Source organism: Sapajus apella, unplaced genomic scaffold, assembly GCF_009761245.1.
Source record: "Sapajus apella isolate SASKATOON/1434 unplaced genomic scaffold, GSC_monkey_1.0 scaffold24, whole genome shotgun sequence".
Taxonomy (NCBI): domain Eukaryota; kingdom Metazoa; phylum Chordata; class Mammalia; order Primates; family Cebidae; genus Sapajus; species Sapajus apella.
The window spans coordinates 1,378,719-1,391,033 of NW_022436964.1; the positions used below are offsets into that span (position 1 = coordinate 1,378,719).

Here is a 12,315-nt window from a genome sequence, read left to right on the forward strand (position 1 = left end):
CATGTGACATAAAATCTAAGTTTACACATGAAATTTCTAGGTAGTCAGATACACAAGAATGTGCGCCTCAATCACCGCCATACCTTTTCTTAGTTGAGTATAGTTTCACTATTTGAGTAGCCAGGAGGTTGTGTCCAAGCAAAAAAAAAAGAGCTAGAGTGTTTCTTTTTTAAAATCTGGAAGCGATATGCTTTATGCTTTGTTTCAATACTTCCTACTCAATTAAATAACTAGAAATATTTTCATGCCATTTGCTTATCCACAAAATAATTGAGATGTATTTAAGCAAAAAAAAAAAACCTCTCCCTGTTAAGTAATTACCTACATATTTTTAAAGTATCCTATCCTCAAAATGACTGTGATATTTCTACTCTCGAGGGAGATATTATATATATATATATTCATATATTTATTATATATTAACATTAGTATATATTTATATATTTCTAAATCTACCTGGGGAGGGGGAAAGAAAGAACAAATATTTAATTTATGGCATCTAAATATTAGAGGTCAAGCACACATCAATAGAGCAAATCAGGTGTACCAATATCTTCATAGTGTACATAAATGTATGCATATTTACACATTTCACTAATTATTTCAAATAAGGTGAGATTCTAGTCCCAGAACAGCACCTGGCTAACCTGAAAAAAATTTAATAACCACGCAGTAGTGAGGAATTAGATACCACATCACCCACACCTCTGTAACTTCTTAAACCATTTTACAAACAGGTCTCCAAAACCTTCCATTTGCTCTCATAGAAGCCAGTGGTCATTAGATCTGAGATACAAACAAAGGGCCAAAGGTAAAAGGCTGAATAACTGATTCTTACTAGAGAAAGGAAATATTACTCAGCTTGAATTTTCTCTTCTTTTTCCTGCAAATTGAAATTCTTGTCCTAATCAGGCTGTTTCCAAACATACATGAAATGAACAAAAAGGGAGAGGAAATTAAGCATCCCAGGATGTGCTGTAGGTGGGTAATGAGACCACAGCAGCTTCTAGGACCCAGACAGTGATCATCTTGCTATCACATATTTGCTCTTATTGTAACGCATTCTCTCCTAACTAGTTACAATAAAATTAATAGAACTAAAATGCTCATCTCTGTTTTCCTTTGTCCTCCATTTTTCCCTTTCTCGTTTTGCTTTTTTATAAACTCAGAGAGTTATAGAAAAGGGGGTTGCTTTGGTTACCATTAAATCAATCTCACCTCGTATCCCTTCACAAGTCTAAAATGAATTCTGAGTGATTCTGATTATAATAACTGTACCCTAGCCCTGAACAAACCTAATTACAATTTGATTCAGGGCCCCATCATTGTTGCATCTAGGTAATGGAACCTGTATTCCAGCCAGCAGTGCCTTGTTAATGAATAGGAGAGATGAGAGGCCTACACATTGTCTCCAGTGACCTCTTCTGCATCGTGGAGAGCGAACTGCATTGATAAACACACTAAGATGGGTTATTATCCATTATTCAGTTTTACAATTAGCGAACACCTGGCACCAGGACAGCCAGGAGTTCTTTACTTCCCATTTGTATCTATGTGAGCGCCAACTCTGACATAATATAGTATGCCAATTTCCCTTGATTAAAGGAAAGAACTTGTAAAGAAAGGGCTGAGGGAGGCTCATGGAGGTGCTGTTGCTGTTTTTAAGTCTCCTTACTGTTTGCAAGGAACAGATACTGGCAGAAATCCTGTTAGAGATGGCTTTGAGAGAGTGGCCTTTTAAATATTGTCCGTTTGTGTTAAGAAGGACTTACAGACCAATGAGCTCCCCACCAGTTCCTGAAGGCTGGTGTGCGTCCAGATTAACAAGGCAATGAGGGGCCACAAAGAACAAAGAAATGCAGCATTGCTGTCTTCCAACCTGCAGAAATGGAAAACGCGTTGCATTTTGTTGAGTCCTGGCTACCCATGGACTTTCAGTTCTCTTCTGACTTTACAAATCTTTATTTCCAACACTCAATTCCCTTGAAGGACAAGGGCTGCCTGTCTTTGGTGGCAAATATATTTCAGATGTTTTTATCTTTACATGAGTCCGTTAATTTATGATCATTCTTTTAAAAGAAAAAAAAAAAAAACCCAGTAAAGATTTTTTTGGCCAGCAGCAGTTAACAGGCAACTTTTGAGCTCCAGGACAGATGACTTCTATATTTGAGATGTCACTAGACACATTTTCCATATCCTAACAACTTCATAAGTTGTGGGGGAAGGTAGGAGAATGAGAGAGGGAGAGGATCATAGGGTAACGGGGTGTGTAGCCTTCATGTATGCTTTTAAAGCAATTTGAAGCCTCTAAAGTCACCTTAAACTGGGTTCTTATGAGTCCCTGGAAAAATTGGCTTCCCCTCCAAACTTACCAAAGAGCAAACTAGACTCCCAAAAGGCAATTTGGATTAACATCTGAAGATGGCATATTGAGTTTACAGGTTCTCAACCAGAAACAGGCCGTGGCTCATAAGCAGTACTGGCAGGCTTTGAGCCCAGGAGCTGGTTTGAAAATAACAGCCTCAGTCACCACATAGGCCCCTCCGCAGCCAGTGCTCAAAGCCCTGCTCACATTCTTCTCTACCTCTCATCTCTTTCTAGCACCTAAAAAACAAGATACACAATGCAAAATACAACAAAGACGGATGGTTGCCTTCCAAGAAGTTTGCAAGGTGCTTTAGTTTTACAGTTACAAAAATGAAAGAAGACATATTCTCACCAAAGCTCAAGTTGGCACCTGGAGATTTCCTCAAGTCTACACAAACGTAGGTGGCTTAGTCAAAGACTTGCCACCTTCCATTATTCCCAGTCTTTTTTTAAGCTTGTTTTTTATTTTTGTATATTTAAGGGATACAAGTATAAGTTTCTTGTTTTTTGTGTTTAAGAAAGAATCTCACCCTGTCACCCAGGCTGGAGTGCAGTGGTGTGATCTTAGGTCACTCAGGTCACTGCAACCTCTGCCTCCCAGGTTCAAGCATTCTCCTGCCTCAGCCTCCCGAATAGCTGGAATTACAGGCAAGTGCCACCATGCCTGATAAGTTTTGTATTTTTAGTGGAGACGAGGTTTCACCATGTTGGCCAGGCTGGTCTCAAACTCCTGACCTCAGGTGATCCACCCACCTTGACCTCCCAGAGTGCTGGAATTACAGGTGTTAGCCACCATGCCTGGCCACAAGTATAGGTTTCATACATGCATGTATTATGCAGTGAGGAAGTCTGGGTGATTCAATTAGTTCATTCAAAATGACTAAGTTTTCCAACCCTCCCCTGTCCCGGGCCCTTCCACATTTTGTAGTCCCCAATGTCTACTATTCTACTCTGCATGTGCACTCACAGTTTAGCTCCCACTTACACATGAGAACATGAGGAACTTGACTTTCTGTTTCTGAGTTATTTCACTTAGGATAATGGCCTCCAGTTGCATCCATGTTGCTGCAAAAGATATTGTTTCATTCTATTTTATGGCTAAGTAGTATTCCCTAGTGTGTATATACCACATTTTCTTTATCCTATCCTCCATTGACAAATACTCAGCTTGATTCCACATCTTGGCTATTGTGAGTTGTGCTGCAATTAACATGGACATGTAGAAATTCTCTTCAATATATGGCTTTCCTTTCTTTTATGTATACACTCAGCAGTGAGATTGCTAGATTACGTGGTAGTTCTACTTTTTGTTTTTTGAGGAGCATCCATACAGTTTTCCACTATAGTTGTACTAATTTACATTACCAACAAAAATGGACTAACATTCTCCTTTTTCCACGTGTTCACCAGCATTTGTTATTGTTTGTATTTTTCATAATAGCACTCCCATGTTTTTCATAGCACTATTCACAGTAGCCAAGATATGGAATCAAGTGTCCATCAGTAGACGAATGGATAAAATGTGGTATATCTACACAATGGAATATTATTCAGCCATAAAAAGAATGAAACCCTGTTATTTGCAGCAACATGGATGACTTGGAGGACATTACATTAAGAGGAATGTAATAAGTGTATGAAAATAAGTCAGGTACAGAAAAACAAATATCACATGTTCTCATTTATATGTAGGAGATTAAAAAGCTGATCTCATGGAGGCAGCGAAGATAGATACCAGAGCCTGGGAAGGGTAGCAGGAAGGAAGGGATGAAGAGAGGCTGGTTAATGGGTACAAAAATACAGTTAGAAGGAATATGGTTTAGTGTTCAAGAGCACAGTAGAATGACTATAGTTATCAATAATTTATTATGTATTTCAAAATAGCTAGAAGAGATTTGGGATGTTCTCAACATAAAGAAATGATAAATATTTGAGATGATGGGTACCCCAATTTTGATGTTATATATTATATGCATATATCAAAATATCTCATGCTCCATAGATATGTACAATTATTATGTATTGATTTTTTTTAACTCCATGAAGCCATCACTTTTCACCCATCAAACTAGCAAACAAAGTTGTTTTGCAAGAGTTTGATGGGTTGAGCACCCTCATACGTTGCTGGTGGGAGTATAATGTACATAAGACTTTAGGAAAATGATCTGACACTATATGTCAAAACTTTAAATTTAAAAATCCAGGCCAGGTGTGGTGGCTCATTCTTATAATCCCAATACTTTGGGAGGCCGAGGAGGGTAGATCACCTGAGGTCAGGAGTTCAAGACCAGCCTAGCCAACATGGTGAAACCCATCTCTGCCAAAAATACAAAAAAATAGCCAGGCGTGGTTGTGGGAGCCTCTGATCCCAGCTACTGGGGATGCTGAGGCAGGAGAATTGCTTGAACCCAGGAGGCGGAGGTTGTAGTGAGCTGAGGTTATGCCATGCAACAATCAGCCTGGGCAACAAGAAGGAAACTCCCTCTCTAAATAAATAAATAAAAACAAAAATGCACACACTTCTATCCAGTAATTCCTCCTAGAGTTATGAAACTCAACCTTTACTGTGCCTAAAAATCTCAGGAGCTCTTTTTTTCAAGGCAGATTTTTGGGCCGTGACTGCAGAGATTCAGATACTGCAGGTCTGGGTTGGAGCCCTGACGTGCATTAATGCCTGGTTATGGTGGAGGTGGCTCCGGTATCACATCATGACAAGAGCTGCTCTAAAGGAATCTTCCAAAGAAGCAATCAGGAATGTAGGAAAATATTTATATGCAAAGCTTTTTTCAGCTCTTATTTGTGAGTTGAGAAATTGTAAACAATCTGTATTGACATAGATAAAGACACAGAATAGTAATTATGGTATATGCTTATAAGAGATTATTATACAGCCATTAAAAATGAGCTTTGGGGGGATATTTAATAATGCAGGAAGATGCTAAATGAAAGAAATCAAGATGCAAAACTGTGCATACACCAGATATATTATTTGGAAACAACTAAAGGAAATACATCAAATCACTAGCAGTGGCTATGACTGGGCAGTGGGATTAGGAGTGACATTATCTAGGTGTCACTTCTTATTTTCTGAATTTGAAACAATGACAAGTACTGCTTTCACAATCCAAAAAATAAACTTTTTTTAAAAAAAGTCATAAACCTTTTCTCTGCTTCTAGTCAAAAATATACCCAAATCATTCCACACATAGCTGCCCCATCTGCTCTTTTTCAGGCCCAATTAAGGAAATCTTCTAGAATTAGACAGCTGTCATTTATATCAAACCTTAAATATGCTTCCTTCATGGACTCAGAGACCAGCTGTTTTCTTACTTCCTGAAAGGGCTGTTCACAATGCTACCCAAGCTGGGTTAGTGTCTATTTATGTCCGAAGGTCTCCGGGGAAGGAAATGTGTGAACTATCATTGACAAGGAAATGCTGAGGAAGAGGGCTAGTGATTGTGACCAACTTAAAGGGATAAATTCTGGTTTCTAGGAGAGGGTGACTGTGAAGGCCAAGGAAGGCATTTCCAGATAAAGACCTACTCAATAGACTTTTCGAAGCCATTTATCAATCCGTGAGTACCATTTGAAAACATTTGCCTAAAATTCTTCCACAAGCACAAATTGCAAGGCAATCCCCTAAATCTTACAAAACAATTATAAAAGAATGCTTCTTAAGAAAAATGAAATTTAGGCCAGGCACAGTGGCTCACACCTGTAATCCCAGTACTTTGGGAGGCCAAGGTGGGTGGATCACGAGGTGAAAAGATCGAGACCATCCTGGCCAACATGGCGAAACCCCATCTCTACTAAAAATACAAAAAAAATTAGCTGGGCTTGATGGTACATGCCTGTAGTCCCAGCTACTCAGGAGGCTGAGGCAGGATAATCGCTTGAACCCAGGAGGCAGAGGATGCAGTGGGCCGAGATGGCGCCACCGCACTCCAGCCAGGCAATAGAGTGAGACTCCATCTCAAAAATAAAAAACAAAAGAAAAGAAAAATGAAATGTAGTGGCCAAGGCCTGACTTCTTTTACAGGGAATAAACAATAAAATCTACAATTGTGGGTGAAGTATCTCTTTCACCATCATTTCTTCTTCCTTCCCCTGCTCAGGCCCTCATCACTCCTTACTGCTCAGGTCCTAACTAGTCCTTTTGGTGCCAGTCCTAGGGCCCTGATTTGGCTGTCGCGGTCATTTGCTCAAAAACTTTAACAGGAAGTTACTACTCTTGGGAAAAAAAACTCAGTGGACCTAAAAATAGATGTTCAAAAGTATGTGTGGAATCCAAAGAGCCTGCCCTATTTCTAGTAGCCAGCCTGCCTGTTTCCCATTCAATACCCATCTCCATGCCATTAATAATCTGGTTTTATTTATCTGGGTGTGTCTGGCTTCAGTCTAGCACTCAGCACACAGGAGGCACCTATTGTACGTTTATCCAAGGAATAGAACTGACCTTCAGTTCCTTTAGCGATGATGAGCCCCCTTGTCTCGATCTCCTGACCTCGTGATCCACCCGCCTTGGCCTCCCAAAGTGCTGGGATTACAGGCTTGAGCCACCGCGGCCGGCAACGAGCCCCCTTGTATACTCACCATCCCATGTTTTGTAAATAGAAGAAACTTAATATCTATTAGTCAGATTTGTCTTCCCTTGTATCCATTATTCATTCAACAGCAACAAATATTTATTGAACAAATCCTTGGTGTCAGGCATTGGAGATAGAGCAGTGAACAAAATAGACATGTTCCTATGTTCTTAGAAGTTACACTGTAGTCAGAGATGATGGGGCAATTAATGAATTACATAATTGCTTAATTGGTTTTTAAATTCTGTGATATAGCCTGAGCAGCAAGGACAATCATAGCTGGCCAGGCCAGGTTTTTCTGAGGAATTGACATCTGAACTAAGGCATAGATGATGAGACCCAGGAAACACTCGTCCATGTTGCTTCTCTATAGTTGCAACTTTTTAAATTGAGGAAAAATGTATATTGAGCAAAATGCACATACCTTGAATTGATAATTGAATGAGTTTTGCTAAATGTACACACCTGTGCAATCCACCATCAAGATAAAAAACATTTGCATTACCCCAGAAAGTTCTCTTTTCTCCAGTTTTATTGAGGCTTGCTTAACAAATAAAAATTGTATATATTTAAGATGTACAATGTGCTGTTTTAATTATATATATTTAAGATATACAATGTGCTGTTTTACTTGTATATATTTAAGGTGTACAACATGCTGAAAGTTCATACATCTGTTTCCTAGTCATTTACCATCCCACCCTTAGAGGTACCCACTGTTGTGATTTTTTGTCATCTTAGGTTAGTGTTGCCGGAGCTTTAACTTTATGAAGGGAAATCACACAAGTATGTGCCCTTTGTTCCTATCTTCCTCCAACAATATAATGTGCTTGAGATCTATCCATGTTGTTATACATATCAGTAATTTGTTCTTTTTGTTGCTGAGCCATATTCCATTGTATAACTATACCACAATTTGTTAATCCATTCTCCTATTGACAGTCAAATGCAGGTTGTCTTTAGATTTTGGCAATTATTAATAAAGCTTCCATAAATATTCTTTTTTCTTTTCTGAGACAGAGTTTCACTTTTGTTGCCCAGGCTGCGGTGCAATGATGTGGTCTCAGCTCACTGCAACCTCCGCCTCTCTGGTTCAAGCAATTCTCCTGCTCAGCCTCCCATGTAGCTGGGATTACAGGCATGCACCACCACGCCTGGCTAATTTTTGTATTTTTAGTAGAGACGGGGTTTTACCATGTTAGTCAGGCTGGTCTCCAACTTCTGACCTCAGGCAATCTACCTGCCTCAGCCTCCCAGAGTGCTGGGATTACAGGCGTGAGCCAATCCACCCAGCCCACCATAAATATTCTTATACAAATTTCTTATATAGTCTTGCTATAGGTATATTATTTTATTTCTCTTGGGTAAATATGTTGGAGTAGAGTTGCTGCTTCATAGTCATTAATACCACACCCTAGTCCCACCTGCAAATGATAATTCCAGTAGCTCCACATATTTCCCAACATTTGTATTGTCTGACAATTTTAGCTATTTTAAAAACATGGTCACTCACTGCAATTTTAATTTGCATTTCCTGATGACTGATGATATTGCAAACCTTTCATATACTTAGTGGCCACTCTTATTAGTTTGTTTATAGAGTATCTGTTCATGTCTTTTGTTCATTTTTTTTTTTGAGAGGGAGTTTCGCTCTTGTTACCCAGGCTGGAGGGCAATGGCACAATCTTGGCTCACCACAACCTCCATCTCCTGGGTTCAAGCAATTCTCCTGCCTCAGCCTCCTGAGTAGCTGGGACTACAGGCGTGCACCACCATGTCCAGCTAATTTTTGTATTTTTAGTAGAGATAGGGTTTCAGCATGTTGACCAGGATAGTCTCTATCTCTTGACCTCGTGATCTACCCACTTTGGCCTCCCAAAGTGCAGGGATTATAGGCATGAGCCACCGTGCCCAGCCATCTTTTGTTCACTTTTTATTGCATGGTTTTTATTTTGTTATGAATTTGTAGAAATGTTTAATATATCTAGATAAATGTCCTTTCTCAGATATGTCTCCACCCCCACATCCACCATCTGTGGCTTGCTTTTCATTTTCTTAATGGTACTTTTGATAAGCAGAATTTGTAAAATTTTCATGATATCCAACATATCAATTTTTTTAATGTTTGGTGATTTTTCTGTCTTCTCCAAGAAATGTTAACCCACCCAAGTTTGAGAAGACTTTCTTTTTATTTTATGAAAACTTCATAGTTGTAGTTTTTCCACTTAGTCTCTGATCCATCTTGAATTAATTTTTGTGTGTGGTATGAGATAGGGATTAATATTTATATTTTCATATATTTATCATGTTGTTCCAGCATCATTTGTGAGAGGATTATTCTTTCTCTACTGAATGACCTTGGCACCTTTGTAAAGTTCAATTAGCCACATATGTATGGGTCTATTTCTGAACTCTATTCTGTTATATTGATTCACATGTGTATTCTAATACCAATACCACACTTTGTAATACAAAGTTAGAGAATACTTTGAAATCTGGTAATGTGAGACTTCTAACTTTTTTCTTTTTTTTTTTGACAGGGTCTCATTTTTGTCACCCATGCTGGAGTGCAGTGGTGTGATCTTGGCTCATTGCACCCTCAAACGCCTGGGCTCAAGCGATCCTCCCACCTCAGCCTCCTGAGTAGCTGGGACTACAGGCACATGCCACCACACCTGGAATCTAACAGCTCATACATTGAGCTGTTAGAATGAGCAGCTCAATTTTTTTTTTTCTGTAGAGATGGGGTCTCACTATTTTGCCCAGGCTGGTCTCAAGCTCCTGGGCTCAAGCTATCTGCCTACCTTAGCCTCCCAAAGTGTTGGGATTGCAGGCATGAGCCACTGCACCCGGGCAAGTCCTCTACACTTTTTTTTCTTTTTCAAGATTGTTTTGGATATTCTAAGTCCTCGAATTCTTACATAAATTTTATAGCATCACTTCCGCTGTATTGTATTGGTCAAAGCATTCATAGCGCAGCCCAGATTCAAGGGGGCAGGGGAAAAAACAAATCTATTGCCTAATGGAGGGACGGTGTGAACACACAGAGAGGGAGGGAATTGATGGCAACTACTTTTCAGACATTCTGCCAGCTAGCCAGAATAATTTGCATCCTTGTCAAATGTCAAATACACTAACTCCCTTCAAAGATCTCCAAAATCTCATCTCATTATAGCATCAACTCAAAGTCCATGACGTCATCATCTGAGCCTTGATGAAGGCAGGACTGCTCAGGTGTAACTCCTTGGGTACAGTTTCTATCCATCAGAACTATGATCTACATGACAAGTTATCTGCTTCCCAAACTCCCAATTTACAATATCACCTCAAGGGTAAGATAACTACAACAGACACCAATTTCAGAAAGAAGGGAAATGAGAGGCCCACAGCAGTCACTTGTCCATAGAAATTAGCCATATGAAATTAACTGTCTGTGCCCTCCTGCATTTTCCACACACACAAGCCCCAAATGCTCATGGCCAACCTAGAACAGAGCTTTACAATGGGAGCCACAGTGGGAGCCATGACGGTGTCACAGGGTGCTGCTGGCCACCTCCGACTTGGAGCACCCGTTCTAGAGCGTCTCAAAGGGTAGTCCCTGGGAAGTGGGCATTGCTGGAGGAAGCACAGTGAGTGACACAGAGACACACAGATACCTTGTTCCATTGTGATAGGATGTGAGAAACCAAGGAGATGCCCTCCCACCTCGCTGTCTACTTCAGCAGCGCATTACAGCACACCTCTCTAACTAGCCTACGCAACAGAGTGAGACTTCATCTCAAAAAAAAACCACAAACAAAAATCACTAAATTGGAGTCCGGAAGTCCCAAGGCAGCAGCAAGGTGTCGGCAGGCCCCTCCTGCCTCTTCCACCTTCTGGTGGCTGCTGTGAATTCCAGGCTTATAGCTGTGTCATTCCAATCAGCCAGCATCTCCCAATGTCTCTGCTCCATCTTCACAAATACTTCAGTGTGTTTCAAATCTCCCTCTGCCTCCCTCTTTAAGGACACAAGTGACTGCAGGTAGGGGCTTACTCTTATAATACAGGATAATCTTCCTTTCTCAAGATTCTTAACTTTATTACGCTGTAAAAACCCTGTTTCCATATAATAGTCACAGGTTCCAGTGATTCGAATCTGATATCTTGGGGAGGGGGGAGATCATTTTTCAGCCTGCAACAGTATGTGAATTACATCTCAATAAAGCTATTTTTAAAAAATAGACAGAGTATATATACACACATATATATAAATTAGTATACATTTTAAAAGTTATATTCATGTTATAGATTCAAGAAGACTTGAAAGACATACCAATCGATCGAAAACTTTGTTTTGATCTTGAATTTACTCAAACGGACCAACAGTAAAAAGACATTTTTTTGAGGCAAATGAAGAAAATTGAACATGAACTGCATGCTAGGTAATATTGAGAAATTGTTTTTAATTTATTGGAAGTATGGTATTATGTTATTATGGAGAATGGTATTATGGTTGTTCTTAAATCCTGTCTGTTAGAGATTTACACTGAAGTGTTTTCAGATGAAGTGATTCCTGAGGTGTGCTTTTACATATTCTAGCAAAAAGAAAAAAAAAGGAGCATGAGGTAGATGAAATCTGAAAGGCAAATGTGGATAGTTGTTTAATCTGGGTCCTGGCTATGTGCAAGAGGCGAGCTGGTAATTATGGGCATTCTCTTTATTTGTATCTGAAATTTTTCCATAATAAAAGTTACATTCGTGGAAACAAGCTCAATTTTCTCATTTAAAATTTTGAGCAGATTTTATTTGGAAGTTTAAAACACATTTCTTCTCTAATACTTCATACATATTTTCTTATAATTCTATAACATTAAAAACTGTATTTAATTTTTAAATAAACCTCACAGAGACGGTCAGAAATCCCCTCCGGTTTTACCCCAAATGTTCTTGAAATCAGGTCATTTTCTGTGTGTCCTGACGGAAAAGGTTGGAAAGGCTCGCCTTAGAGGAACTGATTTTTTGCGAAGGGCGGATAAATACAGGCTTTCAAAATCTTCCGTTTCCGAAAATGCGCAGGGCGCTCGCTCTCTCCCTCTTCAGCATCTTTTAAAGCTCTTTCAGAAAACAAAACGCTTGAGATTGCAGCGGTGCCCGCAGCTGCAGCGCGGGTTTCAAATGCCCCACTATTTTGAAAGAAGACCCGCACACACGCTCTTTGTGTTCTTTTTTTTGTTTGTTTTTTTCCCAAAGAAAAAGCTAAATCCACCCCAATGTTTTCATACACTGAAATTGAAAGGCTTGGGGGCTGCCACCGAGGGGACGGAAGAAGACATTTGGCAGAGAAGGCCCTTTCGGGGCTTTCGTCCCCCAAATTCCAGTCAAT

At 39.7% G+C, this 12,315-nt stretch overlaps 1 protein-coding gene across 2 annotated transcripts in view; it reads right to left on the reverse strand.

Moving 5' to 3' along the window:
* Nucleotides 1–12,315, reverse strand: part of RMI1 (RecQ mediated genome instability 1) — a 193,949-nt gene that overhangs the window by 48,978 nt on the left and 132,656 nt on the right. The window contains exon 3 of one of the 2 annotated variants that reach the window (XR_004272600.1): nucleotides 1,773–1,879. The exons of the other annotated variant lie outside the window; for it this stretch is intronic. The gene's annotated coding sequence lies outside the window, so the exon portion shown is untranslated. The remainder of the gene's footprint in view (nucleotides 1–1,772; nucleotides 1,880–12,315) is intronic. 2 annotated transcript variants of the gene reach the window in all.